Source organism: Euprymna scolopes, chromosome 36 (genome assembly GCF_053919585.1).
Source record: "Euprymna scolopes isolate OS-2025 chromosome 36, ASM5391958v1, whole genome shotgun sequence".
NCBI classification, from domain to species: Eukaryota; Metazoa; Mollusca; class Cephalopoda; order Sepiida; family Sepiolidae; genus Euprymna; species Euprymna scolopes.
The window spans coordinates 7,994,909-8,009,336 of NC_136517.1; the positions used below are offsets into that span (position 1 = coordinate 7,994,909).

General features: G+C 34.5%; 1 protein-coding gene across 1 annotated transcript in view; it reads right to left on the minus strand.

Annotated features, from left to right (window-relative positions):
* Positions 1-14,428, minus strand: part of LOC145260318 (actophorin-like) — an 85,024-nt gene that overhangs the window by 53,619 nt on the left and 16,977 nt on the right. The gene's annotated exons all lie outside the window — the stretch shown is intronic.

Here is a 14,428-nt window from a genome sequence, read left to right on the forward strand (position 1 = left end):
TTTCGTTATTGTTCAGATGATATAAAAAAAAGTTATAACTTTTATTCCTCATCTTTCATTTCATATTATATATCAAACATATATGCTTATATTCAATTTAACTACTTAGGATAGTAATGACATATAAATAAGTAAAATGAAGTTCTCTTTTAGATAGCTCAATAGTGCGATACTAGAGCTATAAATTCTTTTTCTGAAAGATACTACGTTAGAAGGAATTGGTTTGTCTATGCACTGATGAAGCCCAGTTGTGCAAAATTATAATTAATGAACTATTATATACTCATATGCCAACACCGAGAGCTGAAACAATCGTACGCAAAGTGTTACAAATAAAAGACAAAATTTTTTGAAAATGAGTAAATCCGTGTGTTTGTGTCTTCTAATGTAGTAACTTTAAGAATATATATATATATATATATATATATATATATATATATATATATATATATATATATATATATATATATACTAGAAGATGTATACGGCGTTGTCCGGTATTAAACATAACTTTAAATTCCTTTTAAAAAAATGAAGTAAAAAAAAAAAAACAGAAAGAAACCGAGACATCTGCTTGCGAGTATTATGTTTTTATCTAAACAATTCACTTCTTGTAATTAAAAAAAAAATACTCGAGCTGAGATCGAAACCAAAACCTAAAGACAATGAGTCAAGTACGATAACCATTAGACCAGCTTGCTAAAATCTTCAAAAAGTGTTTTCAAACCTCGTGAAACAGTTGACAAACAGATAAAAATATGATGACCCCCCACCTCCCCATGTACCAATTTTGACCTTTAAGCTGCCCTTCTTTCCGGATGAAAATGGATTAAAAAGTTTTCCACATGTCTGAATACCCTATATATTAAATTTCAAGTTTGTAGATCAAACATTCGCTGAGTATGTAGGTGTCCTCACGCACACACATTCTCACTTTTTTAGATAGATAATATATATATAGCCTAACGAATCCTTACGATAATGAAACGCGGAAAATTTTGTGTAGCTTAGTTGCCATATGTATTTTCAAACCTAATTATGTATAGAGCACTGTCAGAGTAAATATTAAAAATAGATACATAAAACGTTATGTATATAAAATAATATATATATATATATATATATATATATATATATATATATATATATATATATATACGATCGTTTCGGAAAACAGTGTTTTTATTGTGGTAGACATCAAGTTTCAACGCACAAACTTTTAAAAATAACTCTCTGTCAAACCAAACTACTCTATCCAACTATATTTGGCAACTAAAAAATAGCAATATTTCTTTCAACTTAAAATGGCGAGTAATTGAGTCTTGCAAACCATATAAACCAGGAGATAAATTCTGTGCACTATGTACAAAAGAGACCCTAAAAATTTTAAAATATGAAGATATAAAAAATGCAACCACCCTATTAAATTCAAGACATGAACTAATATTCACATGCAGCCATAAACGTTGGTTTAAATTTAATAAATATAAACCACCTTAAGTCATTAAAAATTACTTATTAGTAAAAATAGATTACTATTTTTTTTAATAAATTAAGTTAGACTAATTATCCCCCTTGCGCCCTTTAATCAAAGAAAATATGACTAATTATCCCCCCTTGCATTATGTAATTATACAAACAACATTCGAAATATAAACCGTGGCGTCTTTAAATCAAAAGTACGCTAACGGAAATAATTTATTGCACGGGCGTCCCCCTTTTTAAAATTCATCATTCAATAAGGTGAAATGTTATAGCAAACATCTATGTGAGTATTTTAACCATAGTTCCTGATTTCAAAAGGCGAAAAAATTAAAAGGTAAATTTTTGTACCTATATTTTTATGTATATACATGTATATCTATGTATATGTATGTATGTGTCTATTTTTTCATATATATGCATGTATATATTTGTAATGTTGTACTTAAAGCAAATTTATAATTTAAATTCAAATTTATATTTTACTCTATTTCTTTTCTATCTCTAACCCATATTAATTTTCTTATCAATTTTAAATCCAGACCTTTTATTTCATTTTTTTCCAGATACTTTTAATGCTAGGTTTATTTATGGTGCCTTTTAAATTTAATAAAAACCCTTCAAAATTTGCTGACGAGGAGACCTTGCTTATTAAAAAACTATATGTAATAATTATTGTACGTAACTTGATGTCTACCACAATAAAAAGCATTGTTTTCCGAAACGATCGTACAGATAATTGATTTTGTTGTTGTTCTTTCTTATGAAACGGATTTTTAATTTAATTATAATTTGATTTTTAAATTTTAAATTATCAATCACATTACTTAATATTGAATTAGCTCTAGGATACTTACATATCGAGCTTATTATACATCTAAATTATAACGAGCACTTTTTCTTTCCTGTATTTTAATAAAACTAGTAATTTCACTGTTACATTAAAATACACTCAGCTCTTTAGACTATTGTTCTAATCTCCTTTAAATTATATATATATATATATATATATATATATATATCGATGCCTCCGTTCAATCTTGAAGGACAAAGGATACTCCCTGTAGGGGCAGTTGCGCGTGAAATTGTGAGGCAAGGGTGCACAATCACCAACCACACCTCTCCTAAATCGGCACTGTTTAAGTCCAGACTGCCATTTGAGTGGTCGGGTTTTGATCCTGGCTTGGGGCAGTTGCCTGTCTAGCCACACTGATGAGCTGTGAAACAGTGAAACAATACTGTATGTGGATGACTATATATATATATATATATATATATATATATATATATATATACTAGCAGTTCAGCCCGGCTTTGCTCGGGCCCTATGTACTGTTCATAACTTTATATATATATATATATAACTTTATATTATATATATATTTTTTTATTTTTTTTATTTTTTATTACATTTTCACCCCAAACAAGACGCATTGCCACTTTAGTGTAGGGGGCTACTATCAGGGACAGCAACTACTGGGGCACTATGTTGGGATTTGGGCAGCAAGATGTCGGTTCACGTTGCACTTGAACTTCTGCATGTCAGTACAGTTAGGGAAGCAGGAACTTGGAATGGAATTCCAGAGTCTAGCGGTTCTGGGGAAGAAACTACTGGAGTAGAAAGATCTTTTACATCTAGGGATCTCTACAGTGTGGGGGTGGGATTTAGCTGCCTGTTGGGTTTGTCGAGGGTGTCTACATTGTGGGGGCACAAGTGTCTGCATTTCGTCAGAGCATTCACCATTAAAATACTTGTAGAACAGGCAGAGGGATGCAACATTTCGTCGATGGGACAGAGGCTGAAGCTTAGATGCCAGTTCAGGGCCTATCAGATTTGCGACTCTCTTTTTAACCTTGTCTAGGAGCGAGAGACTAGTAGCAGATGCACCAGCCCAAATGTGACAACAATACTCCATACATGGGCGAATAGTGGCCTTATAGAGGTACAGGATACTTTCAGGTGTCAGTAGTTTTCTAGCACGGTAGTAAGAGCCTACCTTTTTCGCAGCGGCCCTGGCAATGTTTTCAATATAATTGTTCCAACTCATGTTTCCTGTGAACGTTAGGCCAAGGAGCTTGAAAAACGTACTCTCAGCTAAAGAGTTGTTGGCCATTGCTATAGGTGGTAGAGAAGGTTTCTTGTAATTATTGAATGAAACCAGTTTTGCCTTGGTGGCATTGAACGTTACCATCCATTTTTGTCCCCATTCCACTACTGATTGGAGGTCATCCTCCAGTGTTTCTGCCATTACTTTAGATATATGTTCATTTGTTTTCCTGTCGTGCCTACTATAGAGTGTGGTGTCATCAGCATATATACCCATCTCAGAGGCAATTTTGTCGGGGAGGTCATTTATGAATATCAGGAACAGCAGAGGACCAAGGATAGATCCCTGGGGCACTCCCGCATTTATATTATATTGTTTAGACGTACGACCGTCGAGGACAACCTGGATTTTTCTCTTATCTAAGAAGGATTTAATTATGTTAAGTATTCTACAAGTGATACCGTAAGATCTAATCTTCCTGAGGAGACCCTCATGCCATACCCTGTCAAAAGCCTTAGATATATCTAGAGCTACCGCTCTGCCCTCTCCCGCTTTTTCCAGTGAATGGTATATGCGTTCAGAGATTACAGTTAGGATGTCTGCCGTGGAACGGGCTTGTCTAAATCCATATTGATGGTCGGTCAGAAGTTTAGCATCTGTAAGGTGCTGGACTAGAGCATAGTTAATTAAGGTCTCAAATATTTTGGCAAAAAGTGGGAGGAGGCTAATAGGGCGATAATTTAATGGGTCAGTTCTTTCGCCAGAATTCTTGAATACTGGTACAACAGAAGCAGTTTTCCAACAGCTCGGAAAGCAAGATTCATTAAGGCATTTGTTGTAGAGTTTGGAGAGAACTGGAGCTACTTCGGCTGAGCACTTTTTTAATAGCACAGCTGGGATGAGGTCGGGTCCACATGCTTTGGAAGTGTCAAGGTTTTTTATGATAGCATGCACCTGAGCAGGGGTGATTTCCAGATCGTCTAGCGTGGCGTCTGTCCGCATAGGAAAGTCAGGTAGGGGGTGGTTTAGAGGGTCCAGTGTAGAGTTGGAGGCAAACCGACTGGCAAGCATGTTAGCCTTCTCGGTTGCTGAGCAAAGAACCTCGTGATTGTTGGTTAGTGGGGGAATTGTTGATTGCCCATTATTTACTACACTGTTGTAGATTTTCCAGAAGTCACGAGTTCCTAATTTTTGTGCTTCGATGCGTTTTTTAGTGGTTTCCGTAAATTCCCTCTTAGCTGTCGCTATTTCTTTCTTAACGTTATTTCTAGCTTCTATGTACTTTTGTCTGTTTGAACTGGACTTATGTCGGTTAAACCTGCGGAATGCATGCTGCCTTTGAGCAATGGCAGTTGCGCAAGTCGAAGTAAACCATTGGGGAGAGTGGGGCTTGCTATAGAATTTCCGCATGGGAACATGCGCTTCGATTGCAGTTTTGAACCATTCAGTGGTCTCAGTTGCAAACTGTTCAGCAGGAAGAGAAAAAATATTTCCCCATGGGGCGTCTCTGATAAGATCTCTGATAGCTTCCCAGTCAGCCTTTTTATAATATCTCGTTGTTTTGAGCACTGGCTCTTCAGTTTTGGGTCTGGAGTTTAGGGCGATTTCAACCATTATTACCGCATGATCAGCGTTCCCAAGTGGGCTGTCGGCTTTCGTTACACAATCATCAGGAACTGTGGTCAAAAACAGATCTAATAGTGATGCGTGTTGCTCTTCCTGATCAGGGAAGCGGGTTGGGAAAGTAACAATTTGCGATAGGGAGTGAGATACAGAGAAGCTATAAGTTGCGCTGCCTGCTGCATCTGTATAAGTAGAGAATCCAAGCCAGTTTTTGTGATGGACATTAAAGTCACCAAATACATGTACTTGGGCACTAGTGTCGAAGGAGAGTGCTGTGTCTATGCTGTCAGATACTTTGTTTATTATGGTGCAGTCTTGGGTCGAGGGAGAGCGGTAGAGAAAGTAAAAGTAGCTAATATTGTGTTGCATGATTAGTCTAAAGCACATAAAGGCTTCATCATCTGTTTCTAGGTTTGTTTCTCTAGTCAAGGGAAGGGTATTACGAATGTAAACTCCAAGTCCGTGCATATGTCTGTCAGAGTCCTTACGGCAGAGTGGGAGATATCCAGGCATGTTAAAGTAGTTAGAGGGGATGGAGGAGTGTAGGTTAGTCTCATTTAGTGCTAAGATATCCGAGGTATTTGTTAGGAGAAATGCTTCAACATCAGCTAAATTAGTTCTAAGCCCACGGATATTTGTGAATGCAAGCCTCAAGGGAGGAGGCAAGTTGAATTTGTTTGTCCCTAAGCCTGGTTTAAGCTTATTTTTAGATTGTACTGTCATCATGTTTTTTAACGAGTTTCAGTTGGGTTAGGGGAAGCCGAACAGGAGGTTATGCAGAATATCACACATGCATCACAAGTAGACCATCAGCTGACCCTCCATCAACTAGGACTGTGGCCTCAGGAAAGCCCACCGGGGATGAGTGCAGGGTCCCTTTCCATGCGCGCCATGGCACTGCAAACATCCCGATATTATTCAACTGTTGATGGAGCAGCCGCTCTAAGCGCTACCAAAGAGTTAGGGCTCCTGTACTACCAGTCGGAAACAGCAGCCAGTAACTGTCAATCCGGTACCCTCAACCCATCAGAGGAAGGTCAACCCAATCTAATTGCTCAAGCATATGTGGTACTCAAGCATTCTCAAGTGCCCAGCTTAAGGGGTGGGGTGTGTCGGGAGTGGGGGAAACGGCGTTCATTGCCCTAGACAAGAAACAAGATCTACCGCTGGGTGTTTCTGTCGAATCACTGTGATAGTATCTCTGCGCCTGACTAATAAGCAAAGAAGGAGTATGGAAGCCGGGCGATAGGCAGGACCTATCTACTCCTTAAGCAATTTAGGTATTGCAAACCGGTAATTTGTTTGAGTCACCAGCTCTAGGAAGGTTGTCATCCAAGACTGAAGAGGCCTCCCTCCTCTTTGGTTTAGTTTCAGAGTTTTCCTTCTCCTAGACGGATGATCTGGAAAGATCCACTGGGTCCGTCACCACTGAGAGGGTTTGCTCTGCGCCTGGGTTCTAATCCAGGTATTTCTGCGACCCCGCGTGGTTAGTTAATGTTATTGGGTTAGTTTGTAGAGGTTATATCTGCTAAATAGTTACACTCCTCAAAGCGGATTAGGGATATTGTTATTTCATTGTTAGTGGATAAAGGGGTTTAGTAGAGCTCATGCAGTGTAAGCAACTATGATTGTAAGGAGGCTTGTTAGGAGATAATGTGGTTTGAGGCTTACACTTTTGTTTATATATATATTTTATGATTTTTTTTTCTTTTTTCTTTTTATTTTTATTTTTATATTTATTTACTTGTGTAAAAAAATTTTTATATTTTTTTCCTTTTTTATTTTTTTTCCTTTTTTATTTTTTTTCCTTTTTTATATTTTTTTTCCTTTTTTATTTTTATTTTTATTTTTATATTTATTTACTTGTGTAAAAAAGCTTATAATAAACGGAAACTTAATGATAAATGCAGTTATATCTCATAGGATTGCCGAATCTCTCGACAGAAGCAACCTTTCTAGGGCAATTGCTTTTGACATATCAAAGGCCTTTGATAGGGTATGGCATAAAGGTTTACTTCACAAGATCTCTAGCTATGGTGTAGCTGGAAATGTCTTCTCAATTATTAAATAATTGCTCTCTGATAGGTTCATAAGAGTAGTATTTGATGGGCAAAAATCAGAAGCTCACAGTATTAATGCTGGAGTCCCTCAGGGCTCCATCCTGGGCCCAATTCTCTTCCTGATTTACATTAATGATCTTCCAAATCACATCCTTACATCATTTGTAGACATTTTTGCTGATGACACTACCATCTATGGTAGCACATCTAAGACCGTAAATGACCAAGTTCTCTCCGATTCTCTCTCCTCTGATCTTGATCATGTTGTACAATGGGGAAAGGAGTGGCTGGTTACTTTTAATGCATCTAAATCCAAGCTTCTCTAGCTGTATCAGAATTTTTGTAGGAATTTTTGACACCTCTAACACGAAACTGCGAATAAAATATAAAAATCTCGTAATTTCTCTGTTAAAAGTGGGTTATTTATTTTCTTTATGGATTATACTTCCAAAATAAACTATTACAGTTGTTTTAAAAGTAATAGAAATATTTTTTTTTTTTTTTAAAAAACAGTAATGAATTTTCCGAACTCAATATTTTTCAATTTTTAAACTTTAAAAATCTATCAAAATTTTTCTATTGATTCTATTTTTACGATATTTTCAGGGTCAATGTGAAATTTTATGTTCTTTCCAATAAACCGAATATAATATTTTAGACAAACGTTTTTTTTTTAATTCACGCCCCCCCCCCATTTGTGTAAGTGTCACACATTTTCAAGTTTCTCTTAAAAAGTAAATAATTAATTTATGTTGAATAGTTTTATATATCACAAATTGAAGAGAAAAGGTCAATAAATAATATATTCAAATTTAAAACAAAAAAAAAATATCCGTTTTTTAGAAATTTACCTGTAAAGTCCGAAGTTTAAAACCTTTTTTTTTTTAAAAAACACATTGTTTTTTTTTTTGTTTGTTTTTTTTAAATGAAACCTTGGTCCTTGCTCCTTTAATTGAAAAAAACTTAGGGCTTGAATTACATTTTTCGAGGAGTTATAAGCTTGGAAAGACAGGGGGTCGAATAATTCACGCCTCTCATTTTGAAATGTCTATTAAAAAGTAAATAATTAATTTATGTTGAATAGTTTTATATATCACAAATTGAAGAGAAAAAGTCAATAAATAATATATTCAAATTTAAAACAAAAAAAAAAATCCGTTTTTTAGAAATTTACCTGTAAAGTCCGAAGTTTAAAACCTTTTTTTTAAAAAAAAAACACATTGTTTTTTGTTTTTTTAAATAAAACTTAGCTTCTCTCTTTACATCATCAACGTTCTGATCCCCATCTGGCATCAATTAAAATGAATGGCTCTCGTCTTGGGGAGGCCTCAAGTTTTGACAAGCTTCTGGACTTGACTTTTACTTCTTATCTTGAATAGAATACGTATATCAAATCTGTTGCCAAGGTCGCTGGAAAGATGGTGGGATCCTTCTACCACTCCAGAAGATATCTCACTGCTGATGCAATTCTCTATCTATATAAGAGCCAGGTACGTCCAAGGATGGAATACTGTTACCACATCTGGGCAAGAGCTGCTAGAAAGGACTTGTCCTGCCTTGATATAGTTCAAAATAGACTTTGTAGTCTCGTGGGAGTTGTCCTTTTCTCTTCCCTGCAACCTCTTTCTTACAGAAGAGATGTTGCGAGTTTGTCTCTGCTTTATCGTTATTTTCATGGAAAGTGTTCGACTGAGCTTCAATCTATGGTCCCCCCTCGTCAAACTTTCTCGTCGTAATAGACGCAGACTAATGAAAAAAACAAAAAAACAAAAAAAAACGGAAATTTACCAAACATACAAATGCAAATAATCAAAAATAAAACAAAAAAAAACAAAAAAAAAAAAACTACCTTCAAAAATGAAAATATGTTTATTTCATTTTAGGGTGCTAGTGCAGTAGTGCACTTACTGATCCGCGCTATTTTTTAAATCGTATGTCCAAGTTTAATTAAAGTTTTATCATATGTTTTTTTTTTCTTCAATTGTAAAGTTAAAGTACAGAATAGGTATAAAACACCCTCCCTTCACCATGTTAAGAATGGCTTTTTAAATAATAACGTTATTATTTCAGCAGGGATCAATAAGTGCACTAGTATCCATTTTTAGTTTGTTTTTTTTTTATTTCAAAATATTTATCAACAGAAAGTTGGCTTTTTTTTTCTTCAAGAAAAGATTTTTTAACCGTATAATTGTTAGGTGTAAGTGCAAGTTTTTTTTTTATTTGTTTTGTATTATTTTCTTTTTTTATGACCGTTTTTTTTTTTTTTTCTTCAAGACTTGTTGTTCAGTCAAGTTCTTTTGATGGCACTGTCCATTTGTACATTTCCAGGAGAAACCATCCTTTACACACGATCTTTTTTTAAGTAAACATTTGTGTTCTGTTTCACCTCATTTTTCGGGGACAGCAATTTCTTCTGACAATTTGAGATTGTCTGCATCGATGTTTTCATTTCTTTTTCTAACATGTATACATTTATTTTCTTGCCTGTCATTTTTCTGTTAGCCGAGTTTGAAAATATATTTGTTTGTCAGCTTTTCTTTCTTTCTTTTTTTTTTTTTTTTTTTTTTGTTGGTTTAGTCGCTTTCTTCTAATTCGAATGTCGTCTGCTTTCATTTAGATCGCGCTTTTTCTTTGGCTAATCAAACTCCCAAAAATTCAATTAAAAATAAATAAATAAGTAATCAGGAAATAAAAAGTCACCCCCACCCACTTAATATCACCTAAAAATTAATAAAAACTTAACAGAAAGAAAAAATTTAATAAATAAAATAAAAAGCCGAGTTAACGTTTCAACATTTTTAACAATACTCGGCTGACACTGATGATTGTCGGTCTCGCCCGATCCATGCTTGACGGGAATTTACGAGAATTCGGGTCAAATTATGCAAGAGTACACATTTTCTTTTCTTTTTTTTTTTCAAATAAATATGTTTATTTACATTTTTTTTTTTAAATAAATATGGTTATGGACATTTTTTACAGATAAATTTGTTTTTTGACATTTTTTTTCAAATGATGTTTATTGACATTTTTCAAAAAAATGTTTATGTATATTTTTCAAATAAATATGTTTATTGACATTTTTTTTCAAATAAATATGCTTATCGACATTTTTTTTCAAATAAATATGTTTATTGACATTTTTTTTCAAATACATATGTTTATTTACTTTTTTTTTTCAAATTAATGTTTATTGACATTTTTCAAAAAAAAAACGTAAATATGTTTGAAAAAAAATAAAACTTAAATATGTTTGCAAATAAAAAAAAAACATGTTTAAAATTAAAATGTAACAAAACATTTATTTTTATTTCAAGGGTGCCATTATATATATTTTGTGCTTCCGTAACTGGGTGGACAGACAGTAACGCCACCTATAGTCAAACGGAGGAAACAGACTCTCTTTTTCTTCCAGATTACTCAAATTTTATTCCATGTCAATGCCGGGGTAAAGTAGCGTCTATGAAACAATTAAGGGCAGACAACCGATTTTTATTTCAAATTTTTTTTTTTTTTTTTTTGCTTGTTGTATTTTGGATAATGTCAGGAAGACAATCGAAACGTATGATTTAAAACCAAACAATAATTTATTGACGCGTATTTTTATATTTTTTTTATTTTTCAGAACATAAAATTTTCAAATTATGAAAACATTATTTTAGAAAATAAAATTTGCAAATTATGAAAACATTATTTTAGAAAATAAAATTTTCAAATTATGAAAACATTATTTTAGAACATAAAATTTTCAAATCATGAAAACATTATATAGAACATAAAATTTTCAAATTATGAAAACATTATTTTAGAAAATAAAATTTTCAAATTATGAAAACATTATTTTAGAACATAAAATTTTCAAATTATGAAAACATTATATAGAACATAAAATTTTCAAATTATGAAAACATTATTTTAGAACATAAAATTTTCAAATTATGAAAACATTATTTTAGAAAATAAAATTTTCAAATTATGAAAACATTATTTTAGAACATAAAATTTTCAAATTATGAAAACATTATATAGAACATAAAATTTTCAAATTATGAAAACATTATTTTAGAAAATAAAATTTTCAAATTATGAAAACATTATTTTAGAAGGGTAATTTTATATAAATTAAAATCAAAATTTGAAGTTAATCTACTTCTACTACATTTTTTATTATAAATTTTCCTAATGTGTGCGTGTGTGTGTGTGTGTGTGTGTGTGTGTGTGTGTGTGTGTGTGTGTGTGTGTGTGTGTGTGTGTGTGTGTGTGTGTGTGTGTGAGATGCGGTTTATCTCAGCCTAAAGGCAACCCACCCAGGCAAGTAAGGTACCAAAATGAAGCTTCTGACCCAGCGGATGTTTTAGTGATATTTATATCCATGTTTGGTGTATGAAAATGCAAAAAAAAAAAAAAAAAAAAAGCAACAAAATAACGATTTACTAAACAACGTTTTATTTACTGGATATTTTTCCGGTACAAGAACCCAAGTTTGCCCAGCTGGGCAAATTTGGATTCTTGTATAATAAAATGATTGCAGAAATTCCCCTCTGAACCAAAATACCAATAACAGATGCCACATACAAATTTATTATGTCTAGATTATTAGCCATTATCTTATGTAACTTTAGAATGATATTTTAGACATATTTGGTTGTTATAATAAAAAAAAATCTTACATTACATCACAATCGCGACACTTTTAACAAAGTAGTTTAAATTTTCCCCTCTAAATATATAGTCCTCTTACTGCCCCCACTTGTCACCAGGACTATATACACACCTTATAACTATTTTCCCCAGTACCCTTCGTAACTGGTTCATACACTCATATACATACCATTATCTTTCCAGTTATTGATTAAAAAATAATAATTTCTTCCTTAGAAATTTCGGATTTTTCTCATTGGCTGAGGACTATTATTCGGGTATAAACAATTATTCAAAAACAAACGTGTCAGACCTTCACAAACACAGTGTCTCTCTCTCTCTCTCTCTCTCTCTCTCTACACACAAAGCAATCATTTTATAAATGTTAAAAATTACAAAAAAATCTAACTAGCTCATAATCATAATTTCATGTATCAATACCCTCATTGTTACCTACACAGACATTGTCAACATGAAACTAACACCCTTTAAAAACGTCTCTGATACAAACATAATTAACATTTACGATTAGCATTGTTTTTTGTTTTTTTTCTTCGATACTGCGTACAAAACAACAAACAAAGCTATTTTTATTTTGTTTTTTTTTGTTTATATATATATTTTTTTTTACACGGTGGTCACCATTTATCAAGGCCCGGAAGCCACTCAGGGATAAGGGTTATTGCAAGTACAGTACGTTGGTGTGGAGATTTGATAAAGTGTCTTACTTAAGGAGGCGGTTCATCAGGAATTTGTTTCTGTTGGACTTGAAGATATCCAAGTTGTAGTCAGATGGGAAACAGGCAGACGGAACACCTGCCATGGAAGTAACGATAAAACAAGGATATGCTCGCAACGTCTCTTCTGTGGGAGAGAGGTTGCAGGGTAGAGAAAAGGGCATCCCCCACTAAGCCATGAAGTCTATTTTGTACTCTGTCAAGGTAGGATAGGCTGTTTTTAGCAGCTCCTGCCCAGATATGGCAGCAGTATTCCATCCTTGGACGTACTTGGCTTTTATATAGATAGAGAATTGCATCAGTAGTGAGATATCTTCTGGAGCGGTAGAAGGATCCCACCATCTTTCCAGCGACCTTGGCAACAGACTTGATGTACATGTTCCATTTCAGATCAGGAGTGAAGGTCAAGCACAGAAGCTTGTCAAAACACGGGGCTTCTCCTAGACGAAAGCTACCCATTTCAATTGATGCCAGATGGAGATCAGAGCGTTGATGATGTAAAGATAGGAGTTTGGTTTTAGATGCATTAAAGGTAACCAGCCACATCTTCCCCCACTGAACCACGCGCTCGAGATCAGAGGAGAGAGAATCAGAGAGAACTTTGTCATTTACAGCCTTTGATGTGTTGCCGTAGATGGTCGTGTCATCAGCATAGATGTCAACGAATGATTTAAGTATGTGTTTAGGGAGGTCATTGATGTAGATCAGGAAGAGAGTTGGGCCCAGGCTTGACCCTTGAGGGACTCCAGCATTAATACTGCAGGCCTCTGATTTTTGTCCATCAACCACTACTCTTATAAGCCTATCGGAGAGAAATGATTTAATGATTGAGAAAACATTTCCAGTAATACCGTAGCTGGAAATCTTGCAAAGTAGGCCCTTATGCCATACCTTGTCGAAGGCCTTTGATATGTCAAGAGCAATTGCCCTAGAAAGGAAGCCATTTTCAAGAGATTCACTAATCCTGTGAGATATAACCGTTAGCACATCTGCGGTAGATCTTGCAGAACGGAAACCATATTGTGTGTCACTAAGAAGATTGTTTCTGCTGAGGTGGTTTATTATTTCTCTATTTAATATGGATTCCAGCAACTTACTCATAACACACAGGAGACTTATTGGTCTGTACTGAGAGGGAGATGACTTATCACCTGAATTCTTAAATACAGGGCATACTGATGAGGTTTTCCAGGAAGTCGGAAAGCACTTCTCCTTAAGGCAACACTTAAACAGTTTCGTAAGTATGGGAGCAAGTTCTGGTTGAAGCTTTTTTAACACTATAATTGGAATGCCATCAGGGCCAGTTGGTTTACTGGAATCAAGGTTCTTGATTAGCTTGGCGACCTCATGCACAGATATTTGTATGTTACCTAGCGTGTTCTGTATTATAGGAGGAAATATGGGAAGTTGATGGCCTTCGTCACATAGGGTAGAATTAGCTGCAAAGTTCTTGGCAAATAGTTTGGCCTTGTCTGATGCTGACGAGATGACCTCTGCTCCATTGATAATGGTTGGGATAGAACGCACACTTCTGTTCAGGATCCTATTTGTTATTTGCCAAAACTGGTGGGAACCAAGCCGCTGATCAGCTACTTTGGATTTAACAGACTGGGCATATAGCTCTCTTGCATTTTTTATTACTCTTTTACAGTGGTTGCTGGCGTTCCTGAAAGCAGCTTTAGTCTCAGTGCATCGATTACGTTGGTAGTTATGGAAAAAGTGATTTCTGTGTGCAATAGCAGCAGCACATTCTGGGGAGAACCATGGCTGGCTGTTAGGTTTTTGTAGAAAGTTTTTAGATGGTATGAATTGGTCTATGCCTACAATTAACCATTCG